General features: G+C 39.4%; 1 protein-coding gene across 8 annotated transcripts in view; it reads right to left on the reverse strand.

The window, feature by feature from the left end:
• LOC124130846 (polypeptide N-acetylgalactosaminyltransferase 5-like) overlaps positions 1 to 17,036 on the reverse strand; it is a 390,720-nt gene that overhangs the window by 137,932 nt on the left and 235,752 nt on the right. The window contains exon 1 of one of the 8 annotated variants that reach the window (XM_046493871.2): positions 8,754 to 9,090. The exons of 6 other annotated variants lie outside the window; for them this stretch is intronic. The gene's annotated coding sequence lies outside the window, so the exon portion shown is untranslated. Of the gene's footprint in view, positions 1 to 3,960; positions 4,048 to 8,753; positions 9,091 to 17,036 lie in introns of those variants that run through there. One more of the 8 variants, XM_046493874.2, reaches the window with a different exon arrangement.

Below are 17,036 nucleotides of genomic sequence, written 5' to 3' on the forward strand. Positions count from 1 at the left end.
GCCACCCGTGCCCCCTCTATGAATCAGCAGTTTGGAAGTTGTTGAAGTCTTAATGAGCTTAAGATTGTGCTAGAAATGTTTTAGATCATGAAACATGTCTTGAGCCACAGGAGTGGTAATATTGAATCAAGGATTGTCCTGGGACAGGAGACATCGTTACAATGAAATGCAGACCATTGATAATGGCAATCAAATAACATCACTAATCTCTCGGCCACTAAAGTTGGTTAGCTGTAGTATTTAAACTCAAGACACTGGTGAGTAAATTTGAAATATATATGAAAATGACTTAGAACCCTGCGGGTAGATCTAAAAAGGTTATACCAGATAAGAAAGGTTGCCCTGATGGCAATGTAATTTAAACCCTCGGGTCAGTGGAAAGGGTGACACCTAGCGGGTATGAATGAAATGAAAATACTTTGGGGGCCACACTCCATATAATGATATTTTAAAATTGACCTCGACATTTGGGTATATCGAGTTAATAAGAGTTTAGTTTTATTTATTCTGGTTTGAATATTATCAATTATGAATATCATTTCAATCTTTTTACAGGATGTCTGATTTATGTATGAGTTTGTTTGTTTGTTGTTTAATGCCGCATTCAGCAATATTACAGCTATATGACAGCTATATGACAGTGGCTGTAAATAATTGACCAGACAATCCAGTGATTGATCTCATTAAATGAGCATCAATCCACACAATTGGGACATGATGACATGCATCAACCAAATCAGCAAGCCTGAACACCCGATCCCCTTAGTCGCCTCTTACGACAAGCATAGTTGCATTTTACGGCAAGCATGGGTTGCTGAAGAGCTTTTCTACCCCGGATCTTCACGGGTTGTACAGGGAAAGCCCAAAGAGACACAGGTCTTGATGATTACCAATTTAGTGAAATCCTTGGTGTTGACAAACCAATAATTCCCATCAGGCCAGCCCCGGGATTCAAACCCAGACTAAGGGACACAACTCTGCATGCTGACGGTAGCCCCACCAGGCCACCCATACCAGCATGGCACCAGGTGTTTAAGAAATGGAGAACAAGTCCTGTTTTCTTGGAAAAACCTGCCTCAATAAACACAGAAATAAACCATGCTAAGTCCATTTGATAGAAGGCAGGCCATGAATTGCAAGCCAGTCTCAGCCCCTATGGCTGCTGGGGCTGTATTAAAGAACAATGTCTGCATGAGAATTCTTCATTAATGTCCCTGGCTTACAGTGATCCCGACCAGATGTTCCCCGGTAAGGTTCACGTCCTTCTTCATCAAGTCCATCAACCATTTCAATAGGTCCCCAACAGTGCTGGCTTATTTATTGCCCGTTGAACCCTGGCTTAGTTGTTCTATGCATGTCTGGCCTTGGCGTTTCATATATAGGCCTTAATTGTGACTTGACAGAGTTAAAGCTCTAAGGAACATCCTGTGTAGGAAAATGGCTACTTTCTATGTCCATCTTGCTTCCTTTGAAAGCTGGGGCACCAATGAATTCCTGATCTATGGCGCCACAACTTACGGTGAAGAACTGAGTTATGTGGGCAATGGGTTTGAGTCCCAGTTTCGTGTTACTGGTCTGTAAGCACCTTATTTGGGTTTCATCAAAATGGTCAGTAGCTATGAAATGCTATATTAGGCGTTTCTTGCCATTATTCCGATATGCTGTGAATTAATTGAAACTATGTTAAAAATGAATCTTTTACCAAAGACACTCCCTCTAACCCCAAACAACAATTGACATTGGACACTAATTTATGACCTAGTTTGAATTGTTGTTTAATGCAGCACCAGCAATATTCCCACTAAATTGTGGTGTCTGGACCAGACAATCCAGTGATTGATATCATGAACATCGATCTACGCAATAGGACACGATGACAAGCATCAACAAAGTCAGCGAGCAGGACCGCCCATCAGTTTAGTCGCCTCATACGACCAGCAATAGGTGTCTGAGGTGCAATTTAAACTCATGAGGTCCCGTGACCTATGACACTGACCTAGTCCATCATACAGGCACTGAAACATATATCAACGTAATAAGCGCCCAGGGCACTCTTAAAATTAGAAATAGGGGCGCTTATTAGAATATTATTTTGAGTTGAAAGATCGTAAATTTTGTGGTTTATGCTGACAGCCTGAAATGTTTACATACGACAGATATATTTTTCAAGAATTTAATTGCCCATAATTAAGGGTGATATAACACATGAGTGCGTATTATACACGAATAAATAAGTTTTGTGTACATTGATCAATCGGAAGGGGTGCTTATTGGGATTGTTCACTTGTCAATACATTAGCAAATATCGCCGTGGGCGCTTATTAGAGCGGGGCGCTTATTACGTCGAATACGATATATATATATATATATATATCCAGTAGAGCCCATGCAAGTCTATAACAGCTGGCAAGTCTAGATTACTGAAGTTTTTAGTTAAAATGAAGAGAGTCTCTGGGCTCCTATTTAACATATTGAATTAAAATAATTTGCAAGTCTAAGACTGACCTTAAAGTAGTTGGTTGAGCATTTGAAACACTCTCAAGAAAGTCTCTGATGAGCACCTGGTTTGGTCACATTCATTCATAAGCATTTGCAAGGGTTGAATCAGTTCAAAACACTTGTACATATTTGCAAACACCACACAGCCACAGCAACATTAAAACGCACAGATGCACGAGGAGACCAGATCCGGGACGAAGCGTTGCATATCAAACAATTAATGGCATATGGTGTGACAAGAGCGCATATCTGTTTGTCTGTTTGAAATATTTCCAAATCTCTCGGCATCCATGGTGGAATGGAAGGTCATTGGTTCAGTCCCTGGTTGTGTCATGCCAAAAAGGGATAAAAGATGGTACTTGTTGTTACCCTGCACTCAGCATAAAGGATAAAACAAGGACAATCAGGTACATTGCTGGAATATTGCTGAGTGCAGCATAAATTAACAAACAATCAAACAAATCATTATTTTTTCTAAAACCCCATCCTAAGCCCAGCCCCAGAATAGTACGTATTCAGGCTCTTAGAATCAGTTATGAAACTGCTTCTTGTATACTGAACCATACATAAACATCTTGAAATATATCAGAAAAGAAAAACTGTATTTTCAGTCAATGAATGAGTGAGTTGGGTTTAACGCTGCTTTTAACTATATTCCAGTTATATCGCAGCTTGTCACGTTAATGTAGGAGGAAAGCCCGAAGTGATGCAGGTCTCAGACGTTTACCACTTCGGTGAAACCCACGAGCACGGGTATGGTGCTGAGAAACCTAGAAACATAATCAGAGCGAACCGGGATTCGAACCCACAATCATAGGTTTCTGGCACGCCCAAGGGACGCAACTCTGCACAGCAAATTGTGGCGCCTTAGACCACTGGGCCACACGTGCCCCCTTCAGTCAATAAATGATAGGTGGTTGTTTTGACCCCAAAAATAAAACCAACTATAGGCAGTAAAATCTAAAATCAAGTGTGTATATTGAAGACCACTCCAACGAGTACAACATAAATATGGTCACAGGCTAGAGGGACAAATGCAAATCTGAATCTTACCCTGAAACACACCAACATTACGTCTGAACTAGTTTCAATACAAATACTACCACAAGTCAGAACTATTTGTATCACAACTACTTCCACTTCCTGTAACCTGAATAAATCATTTCCCATGGCAGGGGAACTCAGACAGATATCTGAACGTCTTCGGCAAGAACTGTTCAACCTGAACACAATGTCTCCCCCAAAAACCATATGATGAATCCCATCTCCTGCAAATTGGCAACATGTACCTACAAAACCTTAGAATTACTCTCCATCTTCTCTCCAGTGGCTATCCACACTGCAGCGTAGTGTTATCTAACTTCATAATACAAAAACACAAACCAGGCATGATTATAAACTTTCTCCCACTGGGCCCAGCGGCACGCAGAATTTACGAGTTATGTAAAATTGGTTTCTTACCTGGTTTATCTCAACGCTAACTTGATTGTTATATATTAATGACCAGAGACTGATAAACGCAGGCAATCTTGGGCCAATCATCTGTTTCCTTTCCAGAGAGAGTTATCTCCCTTCCTTCTTCACGCAAACACTTGACTCCAAGTTCCGACTTCCTTTTTATTGTGTGTAAGTATCCACAGTTCTCAGGCTGTCATTAATTATGTCATAAAGCTGCAATTTGACTTGTGACCTTTGTTCAAGTAATCTGTCGCTTTACTATTCATTCATTCATTTATTCATTCCTCAATATGTCACTTCTTCCTCAGAGAAATGTATGTTTGTTTGTTGTTTAACTCTTACCTTTGTATTAAAATTACATATTTTTCATTCATCCACTCAATATCTAATTTCTTCCTTCCTTCCACAAATGTCCATATGGGTATCAAAACAACACAAGAGGAGACTGACAGGACGGGGTGGTCAGGCTCGCTGACTTGGTTGATGCATTTCATCGTATCCCAATTGCATGGATCAATGCCCATGATATCAATCACTGGATTGTCTGGTTCAGACTCAATTATTTACAGACTGCCTTCATATAGCTTGAATATTGCTGAATGTGGCGTTAAACAACAAACAAACAAAAACAAACAAGTCCTTATTTCAAAAATGAAAATAGTTTCTTTTAATCTCTTTACTTATTGGAAATATATGTGTTCCAAGAGACAATTTTTGTTGTCATTTTTTCTCATTTATAACAAAAACAATATAACATCAAATTCATTATCATGTACACTGTAGGACGTTCACAGCTAACAATTAGCACCGATACGTTGCACACATGTGATATTCACAGGTTATCAGTTAGCACTGATACACTGTAAGTGTTGAAATATACACGTCTATCTGTACAAGCCGTTAACCAGTTTAAGAACAGACACATAGGCAGCTCGGGGTGAGCCTTTGTTGATTTTGTTTGATGACTGTTGTGAAATATCGTACCGGCCATAATCTCCTATTAGGAGAGGCTCAAGATATTAACCCCCCTTTATCAGATTCAGAGTCGGACGAAGCTGAGATGCTAGCTCATTGGTGTCAGCAACACCAACACACATTTACTAAACTGCTGTGATGTTTCTTAATAACAATTGTTAATTATGAAATGTATGGTTATTTTAGACATCTACTTGATAAAATCAGCATTCTATATTTTACACAGAATTACAAACATAGCGACAATTAATGTTTACATTTTTAGACAGTCTCCTACAAGCTCAGTGATGACAGTCATAGATTATGTATAGGTATGTATTTATTTGAATTCCCCTCTGGGAATAAACTCAAAAGATGATTTTATGATTTAAATTATAATTTGTATATTAAAGAAATAAACCCTCACTACTAATGATGATCGATGGTGTGAGAGTGATTATCATTGCAAGAGTGAGTGAGTGAATGAGTGAGTATCATCGCAAGAGTGAGTGAGTGAGTGAATGAGGGAGGGTGTGGGTGAGTGAGTGAGTAAGTATCATCGCAAGAGTGAGTTAGTGAGTGAGGAAGGTTGTGAGTGAGTGAGTGAGTATCATCACAAGAGTTTGTGAGTAAATGAGGGAGGGGGTGAGTGAGTGAGTGTCATTTCAAGAGTGAGTGAGTGATTATCATTGCAAGAGTGAACGAGTGAATGAGGGAGGGTGGGTGAGTGAGTGAGTGAGTGAGTGAGTGAATGAGGGAGGGTGTGGATGAGTGGATGAGTGTCGTTGCAAGAGTGGGTGATCGAGTGAGTGATTATCATTGGGAGAGTGAGTGAGTGAATATCATTGCAAGGCAAGAGTGAGTGAGTGATTATTATCATTGCAAGAGTGAGTGAGTGAGTGAGTGAGTGCGTATCATAAAGCAACATATGGTGGTGAATACCAGATAGAGTTCACACACTGTACACACACACGTCAAATACCACTCAGGCATGTCGAGCTAAAGCCATAACCATAAGGCTACCAAACAACCTTTCACAATGAAAGAAAACTGATTTGACCCAGAGGTAACTTTGCTGAATTAAGACATACCAACACAATCATGTGAAAAGATAAACGTGAACGATCTCAACCTACCCTGCAGTGATAGAGAATTGTCGCCATCCAGTATCTACCAGCCGGCACTGCCACGACGTCACTGCCTTTGGCTGTAAACGTGTGCCTAATCATTTTTGCCTTGTGTCAATAATAGTTTAAATTAAAACGTCATCCATATGGCATACTTGCATTACCTACTAAACGATTTATAAATTATAAAAATTGCAACCAGTTACTATGGCAACTAGTTTTTTAACTTTAGAAAAAATACATATTATGCAATGTACGACGCAAACAGCAATGCGAAAATGCTGAGAAGAGACAGTGACGTAACTGAAAAAGTAGTGATGACGTCACCACGTGCAATGACACAGGAAGTGGGTAAAATTGTAAACATAAGATGATATACCTGGAATAAAAACATGTAGTCGCTGGTACTAAATGTAATTATATCTAACAGGTGTATTTTGTTGCTTGTGAGAAATATGATTGATTTGGCATTTTGTCTCCTTAATATAGTTGGTTTCACAATATGGTGTTCTTGTAAGACTTGCCTGTGGCCTATATGTATTGGAAATAAAATGATTGAATATGACAAGCATAGAAATTAATTTTGACATTTCTTACTTCCTACATTGATTTCGGCACATAATAGTTCCACACGGCATTTCGGTCGTGTGCGTACCTTAACACTGACAGCTTGGTTTGATATGGGAGATGAGCAAACAGAGGATCATTCTTTAACATAATTAAATCTCCAGCTGACATTTATGATGAAATATTAACATGATCTCAATTAATCAGCTGTAGACAACCTGAACATTGACCCCAAAATGCACTAAAAACATTTCACTTGAAATTGACATGAAGACTTGTACTTCACATGCATCACAAGGGGAAAAAGCATTTAGCTTCAAATGACAGACTCGCAACACTCTTCACTTAAAGCTGACACGATTAGATGTTTATTACGACACAGGATAGTTCATGGGCCTCCCTGACATAATGCTTGTAGAATATCTAAGGGATGAACAATTTAATTTTCTGTGGGACTGGTGTTTGTTCGAGGCAGAATATTTATTCATTTACTTTTTTTAAGCCATACAATTCTTTTCTCTGAGGGCAGGAGAGCCAAATATTTATTGGACCAACAACACATTCTTTTCCAGTGAATAAATATATCTATTTCGCAAAACTGGTATTTACTGCAAAAAATTATTTTTTCAATAAAATCATCGTTTTGAAATATCAACACAAAAATATATATCAAACTAAGCAGAGTGTTTAACTTCAAGTATGTTCATAAACTCTTTTTAGGAAAATTAACAAGTAGCCTTAAAATTTAAAGGTATTTTCAAATTAGTATCCTTAACTCTTAGGTAACAAAGTTCATAATATTTCTTCTTTGGAATTGGTATCCTCTGTCTTGTAACATCGGTTTGAAAAATATTAAACCAAATTGGCATGATATTCTGAGAATAAACAACCACCCTTTGACATTTTCACAAGAAAGTAAACCAACATTTTCGTGATATATACACCCCCAAAAAGAAACCTAAGACTATATCAAAGTCGCATCAAAGATCTATTCCATTTCGAACTGTCAGGATGAGTCATATAATAAAAAGATCCTCCAAAGACAATGTGACAGCAAAACCCTGAAACTAACATGGTTGAAATGTACGTGACAGGCGTACATTGCATCACCACACACACCTATACCCTTGTGACAGAGGAGGAAATCCACACCTAGTGATATGTCCCATCAGGCCACATGACTGACCGTGTGGGTCACCCTCAAGGTGATGTAGAGGCTTGGGACGGTGTAGATGCTGCAACGATGAGGATGAAACGGGTTCTGATGGATGGTGGAGGTGGATGTCACAGCATGGTGTGTGTCTGTTTCAAGTTGGTATTTTTAAAAAGAGTTTTCAGATGAAAGCGAAAATGTGAAAAATGTCAGCTGTTCGTGGACTGGAGGAGGACCCTTAATGTGTAATGTGCATGTACATTGTACTTCTAAAGAGGGAATGACAGGTTTTGGGGTTATTTAAGAGTGGTTTTGTCCTTTCTTTCAAGGTATTTGATGTGTGGTGTTTTTATCTTTTGACACAGGCAACAGAATACTTGTTGTTTGGAGGGAAAGACAAATGGAAGGTGAAAAAATGAGTGATGGAAGGATAGAAGGAAGGAATAAAAAGGAACGGAAATAGATTTAAGTCAGGAAGAGGGACAGGAAAGATGAAGAAAAAAGAAATAGAAAGGTTACAAGAAAAACTGAGGGTGTGGGAGGGGGGCGTGTCAGGAAAAGGGCAGGGGTCGGACCTGGTGTACATGTCAGACATTATCTGGGTGGGGCAGGGTGGAGCACAGCAGGGATTGAGGGAGGGGGGGGGACAGCAGGGATGGAGATGGGGCCCAGCAGGGATGGGGGAGGGAGAGAGACGGAATGCTTGTCATGTGCGAATGACACGTCAGAGTTTCTCACACAATCTCACAAAATCCTCCCGAACAACAGGACAATCCGTTAAGCTAATCAATCCAAAATCATAAACAATTCATAGTAATCCAATCAGCAATAACCACCGAGATAATCCACACACAGCAAAAACCCATCTTCCATTCACGAACCTAAAACAAAATCACAATCCCCACTTTTTACCTCCCACACCTCATCCCCCATCAAAGAAATATCAATAATTCCTAAAAATAAACCTCGTAAACATGACACAAAACCAACATTACCTCGAAGAAGGACTGTCAGATGAATGACTCCATGTGATCACAACACCAAACAGCTTCACTCCACACTCCACACTGAATCAGGAACCCATGCATGGTCACAATCCGTTATAACCCATCTCCTGGAGGCTGCAAGGCGTTATGTGATAAATCCACAAGGCCCAGGCTGTTATAAGCTATCTCCCCCAGGTAGGGACGTCGTTAAGAGCAATATCTACCAATACAAGTTGCTATCGTAACCTCAACGCCTGCTTGGCATAAGCACTACCCCCAGGTGATGGCCGATAGGTTCTTATCAGCTGGTATTGTTTTATCAAGCCTGGATCACACAGCACATTTCTCTCCAGGCATCTGTCGGCTGGGAGCTTTAAGGGGAAATGAACCTGAAAGTGAAATGTACTAGCGAAATGTACGTGCTGAGAACAGCCAGCTGATCGCTGTGTCATTTGATTCATACATGCCCCAAGGCAATCAGATTTGGAGACAATTGCAAGATTGCTGTCAGGGTGCAGTGTTTCTGGCAGTAGCTGAATGCATTCTTATAAAATGCTTGGGATATAATACAGTTCCTGTAGGTATTTTGACTTTAATTAATTATTTACGCAAAAACTGTAACATTATTCTTCCGACATTGATTTCTTTATAAGCATCACAACAGTGCTTGAAGTAGACTAACATTTAGTCTCTGAAATCTTATATTACACAATATCCTTCTTGACTCTAAAAATAAAAACAATTCTCTATGCTGATTTCAGAATAGAGCTAGCTTGAGATGGCTAGACTTGCTTTTGTATGCATTTCTAGATTATTATTTTTTCATAAAATAAATATATTCCACGGTCATGGTGCAGGACTATGCTTGAAGATATGCTGTACAAAAGAAATGTAGCATAGTAGTGTTTTGTTACTGCGGTTTTTTGCTTAATTGTTAATAAATAACATTCAACACAGAACTAAATGAAGTAGTGAGTGAGTGAGTGAATATGGTTTTACGCCGCTTTTAGCAATATTCCAGCAATATCACGGCGGGGGACACCAGAAATGGGCTTCACACATTGTACCCATGTCGGGAATCGAACCCGGGTCTTCGGCGTGACGAGCGAACCCTTTAACCACTAGGCTACCCGACCGCCCCACTAAATGAAGTAGTTTTTGAGTGAATCAAATGATTACAAAATATAGCACACTGTGAAGGAATCTTTATCGAAAACGTTTGTTTAACATAAACCCCCATGTAAAAATAGAATTTTGAAATAACGACTTTAAACTGCTGACATATCTAACTGGTTAACTGTCATTTCTGAAGCAATCAATTTTAATACTCGTAGTTATTCATTTTCACATTGTAAATTCAATATCAGTGCGAGTTGTTTGAAAGAACATATAAAAATACTTTTATCATAAATCTTGTGTCAGAATGTGAAGAATCGTCAAGGTATTTTTAAACTTTTTCAGTTTCAAATGGAACCCTACTGGCTCCAAAAGTGAAAGACAACATACTTCATAACATGCTAATGATGTGATGGACCCGCAGAGCTGAAACAGACATGCTATTGACGAGACATGCATTGCTGAAATAAGCATGTCATACTGGTATAACACCCATTATGGCAAAATGAACACGCAACATCCCCCCGAAAGGTCAATACCATCATTACGATGCTATATCAACCAATTTGAAATGATCAATATCACTAATAGTCCTAATTAGCCTGTATCACTGTGATTGGACCCCCAGTGATTTAATGTATGATAACAGTTTCCATGACGATGTGCGCTATAAATTTTAACGTCGCGTCCAAGATTATTGCACTTATATAGCGACATGCATGCATGTGTGTGTGGCTGCTTGTACGAGTGAGTGAGTGAGTGAGTGAGTGAGTGAGTGAGTGAGTGAGTGAGTGAGTGCCGCTTATGGCAATATTTCGACAATATCACAGTAGGAGACACCAGAAATGGGCGTCACACATTGTATCTGTGTGGGGAATTGAACCCTGGTCTTCGGCATGATGAGCAAAAGCTTTAACCACTAGGCTATCCGACCGCCCCGCAATGTGATGAGATTATGTGGAGCTGATGCCATGTTGTTTTGCAAAATGAAAATTAAATCTACATAATTCAGTTGACCAACACTGAACTTTGACACTTTTCATCCTTGTGAACACCCAGAGCATCATAAACATTCATGCACTCACAATAACCACACACATTCAATGGGAGACAATTAAGTGAGTGAGTGAGTTGGGTTTAACGCTGCTTTCAACAGTATTCCAGTTATATCACAGCATGTCAGATAATGTGGGAGGAAAGCCCCAAGTGATGCAGATGTGGGATAAATTAAGGTGCAATGTTCATATTTTAAGGGATGCCAACCAGTAAGCATGGACAGGTAAAATAAACATTTTTCGTGCAACTCAATGATTAAAACAGATCTGCTGTTTTACCTGGAATTAATATATTCTGTTTCCTTCTTAAGTACCGTAAGCACCCACAGCGATATTTGCTGATATATTGGCTTGTGAACAATCCCAATTAGCACCCCTTCCGATTGATCAATGTACACAAGACTTATTTATTCGTGTATGATACGCACTCGTGTGTTATATACACCCTTAATTATGGGCAATTAAATTCTGGAAAATATATCTGTTGTGTATAATACACACAGACGTTTCTTTTGTATCATTTCAGGCTGTTAGCATAAACCACGAAATTTACGATCTTCACTTTTTTTCTCACCAAAATTATATTCTAATAAGAGCCCCTTTTTCTAATTTTGAGAGTGCCCTGGGCGCTTATTCTGTCGAATACGTCACATGATGTTTACTATTTATTAAGTAACATGGCTATGTAACATGTGTGTGTGTGTGGCTGCTTGTATTAGGCCGGACTGAGGCCTGTTTTATAGTGCAAGCCCACTGAGATACCACGCTGCAGTTTAACATGGATACCCCACTCAGACACAGTATACTGACTCTGAGCTGACCAGTCCTTGTTTTAGCCCCTTAATGCCGACCCCAAGCAGGGTAAACACAGGGTAGTTTTAACTTTATTTGGTAAGACGTACCAGGGGATTGAACCACTGACCTTCCGTTTTGCATCAACCAGAATGTGTGAGTTGGGTTTAACGTCACTTTTAACGGTATTCCAGTTATATCACGGCGTGTCAGGGTAATGTGGGAGGAAAGCCCGAAGTGATGCAGGTCTTGGATGTTAACCACTTTGGTGAAACCCACGAGCACGGGTATGGTGCTGACAAACGTAGAAACATAATCCGGGCGAACCAGGATTCGAACCCACAATCATAGGTTTCTGGCATGCCCAAGGGACGCAACTCTGCACAGCGAATCGCGGTGCCTTAGACAACTGGGCCACCCGTGCCTCGCATCAACCAGAGACTAACAATGCATGTATTTGACAAATTAATAAACAAATAGCTAACAGTTCCATTTTGGTCAGACCTTGGTAATGAATCTTTACATATCTTGAATCCATCAACAACAAAAATCAGACAAATTTAAAAAAATTGAAACTGTTCTTATAGTATTTCTGTCTGTAGCTTATAGCTCCAGTGAGTCGAAGACATAAAAGAAAGGCTTCCACGTTTTTCATGGCTCTGTAGTCTGCTGCATGGCAAAGTAATATCCATCAATGCCATTAGGTCAGAACCATGTGGTTCGAACATACTTGAGACATGTTTATTTTGCAATATTACACGCCACAAGAGCCATTGACAACACCGTGGGACCAGCTGATCACATGATCTGATCACATGATCTGGCAGCAGATGGCCTATTTAATGCCATGAGACTTCCCAGACAGCTTACCTCTTCTGTTGTATAATTCATTATCTACAAGGACTATATTACGGTCTTTCATGGCAGGATTGATAATTGTTATTGACAAACTTATTCATCTTGGCTCCTCACATGACGAGGACTGCTGAATAAGTTTGGGAATATACACAGAGCTTATCCTCTACTGTTTGTTCCATCTCAGTGACTAGCTACCGTATTCGACGTAATAAGCGCCCCGCTCTAATAAGCGCACATGGCAATATTTGCTAATATATTTGCTAGTGAACAATCCCAATTAGCACCCCTTCCGACTGATCAATGTGCACAAGACTTATTGATTCGTGTATAATACGCACTCGTGTGTTATACGCACCCTTAATTGTGGGCAATTAAATTCTGGAAAATATATGTCGTGTATGATACGCACATACTTTTCTTTTGTATCATTTTAGGGTAGCATAAACTACGGAATTTACAATTTTTCAACTCTGTTTTTGTTCTCACCAAAATTATATTCTGATAAGAGCCCACTATTTCCAATTTTGAGAGCACCCCGGGCGCTTATTACGTCGAATACGGTATATCATAATTGACTAGATTATTCATTGTAAACCCATTTCTTCAGGACCAGTGAAACAATACATTCTGTTGTTCACTTCAGTGTATATTTCGTCATTAATACCAGAATATATTTTGGTGTATATTTCGTCATTAATACCAGAATATATTTTGGTGTATATTTCGGCATTAATATCAGAATATATTTTGGTGTATATTTCAGCATTAATATCAGAATATATTTTGGTGTATATTTCAGCATTAATATCAGAATACATTTTGGTGTATATTTCGGCATTAATATCAAAATATGTTTTGGTGTATATTTCGGCATTAATATCAGAATATATTTTGGTGTATATTTCAGCATTAGCTTTAGAATATATTTCAGTGTATATATTTGCATTAATATCAGCATATATTTCTGGGAATATTTCGATATTAATATGAGCATATATTTTGGTGTATATTTCAGCATTTCAAAATTAATTTTAATTTCAATTGATGCCTGGAACTGATGACCTTTCGATATACATACAAAGGCTCCATCACAAACTCTCGATGTACATACAAAGGTTCCATCAAAAACTCTCGATGTACATACAAAGGTTCCATCAAAAACTCTCGATATACATACAAAGGTTCCATCACAAACAGTGACAAGAAAAAATCCTGGCAGCATCAGTTTCAGCAACAACTGCATCTACAACTACTGATAACGCTTCTAAAACACAAATATAGTAATTACCTCCAGCATCATCCAATACGTCAGACAAACCGAGCCAATAAGGACAACGCTCCACTCAAAGAAAAAGCACTCCATTGCAGAGAATGACTACAATGCTTGAGCAACCTTGTACTATGGTTTGATAACTACTAGGTGTTATCTCTCTTGTTATCATGGATGCTGGAGGCTAGTAAGTGGCCATGAATATCACTTTGTAATCATCAACCCCCCTACCCCCCCCCCCCCCCCCAACCCCACCCTCCCCTTCAAACATACCCCCCCTCCCCACACACATACACTGTGTGAACATGCTGCTCTCTGTGAAACTCCTACACCCCTCCCCCTACCCCTCCCCTCCCCACTCACATACACTGTGTGAACATGCTGCTCTCTGTGAAACTCCTACACCCCTCAACCTACCCTCCCCCCTCCCCACACACATACACTGTGTGAACATGCTGCTCTCTGTGAAACTCCTACACCCCTCGCACCTGTGTCTTCTACTTCCTGTTCAACATAGCTTCACTCTCCCTGGCATCCGACCCTCCACAAACATTCATCAAAGTGCTCATAAACAATACTCTTGCACCTCCCCGTGCATTTATCTTATAACAATACTGCACCACATGCCCTTATCTTACCCCCCTAACCAATCTTTGACCCCCATCTCCCACCCTCACAAACATCTTCCTGTAGCATGCTCCATAAACAATACACTACAGCTGCATTAATAAATCTTAAAACAATACGGCACACATGCCCTTATATTACCACCACCACCATCATCATCATCATCATCATCATCATCATCATCGTCATCATCGTCATCGTCATCATCATCGTCATCATTATCACACCATATCACCACCACCACTATCATCACATCATCATCATCATCATCACTGCCACCACCATCATCATCATCATCATCATCATCACTGCCACCACCATCATCATCATCATCGTCATCATTATCACACCATATCACCACCACCACTATCATCACATCACATCATCATCATCATCATCATCGTCATCATTATCACACCATACCACCACCACCACTATCATCACATCATCATCATCATCATCACTGCCACCACCCTCATCATCACATCATCATCACCACTGCCACCACCCTCATCATCACATCATCATCATCATCACCACCACTGCCATCACCATCATCATCATCTGCTCTATCTTTAAACAATACACCACCATTTCTCCTTATCCTACCACATGCCCTACCCCACTCCCACCCTTTACCCCCTCCCTCAATACTCCCACACCTACCCCCTTCACACCCACATTTCAAAACAATCCCCCCCCCCCCCCTCCCTCGTACTGAGTACCCCGTCTCCCCCAGGACATAATTACTACTGTATTCCTCAGGGCAGGGGTGATGACTGCAATTAACACCAGCATCAAGGTATGTACTGTACAGCACTTCTAACTTCTGTGTGACCTTGAAAGAGTTAATTATTTCTTCAGTCACTGACCAAGCCCCAAGGGTTAAAGCCTATACTCAGCCACCTTTGAACAGAGACAATAGATGTCATAAAAGTGAATAACAGGATCCTACCTACAGTTTTTAAATCTTCTTGCCACTGGCTAAACAGATCTTAAGAATGATATTCTTTGATATCAATGTTATGACATATACAACGTTACCATGGTTTAAAAATATGTTTCAAAAAATCAAATTGACACGATTTTCTCACAATAAATGTCCAGTAGTATGCAAACAGAGAAATCTACACATGATGGATCCTCTATTTCCGAAACTGTGAATGAATGAGTTATATTTCTACAGGATTTCACATGTATCACAATGTGGCAACTTCAGGATGTCCATAGGTTTTAATTCAGAGTATTTCACATTTTCTGAGAAAGGGATTTGACCTGATCTGACCTGATCCAACTGTTTTGTTTTAGGTCAGTGTGTATTCTATGGAGTTTGGTGCAATTATTAGGGGCACGGGTGGCCCAGTCGTCTAAGGCGCCGCAATTCGCTGTGCAGAGTTGCGTTCATAGGGCATGCCAGAAACCTATGATTGTGGGTTCGAATCCTGGTTCACCCCGATTATGTTTCTAGGTTTGTCAGCACCATATCCGTGCTCATGGGTTTCATCGAAGTGGTAAACGTCCGAGACCTGCAACACTTCAGGCTTTCCTCCCACATTAGTGAGTGAGTGAGTTTGGTTTTACGCCGCTTTTAGCAATATTCCAGCAATTTCACGGAGGGGAACACCAGAAATGGGCTTCACACCACTTTGACCACTTTGCAATATTCCTACTTTACTACATATATTTGCAAGGAAATCATTCACAGTCTTTTCAGTTCCACATAAAACTATAATTATTAGTATTCAACTTTTACAAATATTTTTTGACCATGTGTGGGTAGCCGTTCAGCTATGAGAAAATGTCATAATTTCTATAATCATGTTAGTGTGCTTATTTTGTAGTAAATGGAAAAAATGTGTGCATATTTCCCTCAGTTTCTAACATACAATCCATGCCATTGAAAAAAGCCAATTATTTTTTATCAAACATTCAACAGGGTACTGTTTCCAACTAAATCTCAAATTCCTTTTAATAAATATTGAAATGTAAACAGTCATTTTACTCAATACAACCTTTTTTGTAATTTACTTCATAATTATAGAAGAACAGGAATAAGATTAATTACTGAACTTCAAACAGGAGTAAGCAAACATAAAAAAATCCTTAATTCAGATTTTTGTAATTGTCCTTTGATCTTACTGACACACGAAACAGTCATGTTTTATGGATCTTAGATAAACATTCCTTAACCCAAATACTAATTTGGCATTCAAAGAACAATAGGTTAAGACTTAATTAGATCTTATTGAAAGATTAAGGTACATTTCAGCTTCATCTAACTTCCCTCTATAGCTTAAGGCTGTGAAATCCGAACTTGTTTTACTATTTATGTCATGCCTACACCAGATTAATCTGTCATAAAGGTAATTAATGGCACAATGTGATGAGACGAACTTCATGAACAACTTGTAAGAGGCAGTTTAACAGTAGAAGGTATCATCCTATAGTCTTATCAAAAGAGAATGATGCAGGTAAATCAATAGACTAACATGCACTTAGTCAATGAAAACAAGTCTTGAAGATTTTATTTTTTTTCTTCGAGAGAACTCTTCTGCTGTTTTCATATGGATTCAA

This window comes from Haliotis rufescens, unplaced genomic scaffold (genome assembly GCF_023055435.1).
Source record: "Haliotis rufescens isolate VD_foot unplaced genomic scaffold, xgHalRufe1.0.p SCAF_10, whole genome shotgun sequence".
NCBI classification, from domain to species: domain Eukaryota; kingdom Metazoa; phylum Mollusca; class Gastropoda; order Lepetellida; family Haliotidae; genus Haliotis; species Haliotis rufescens.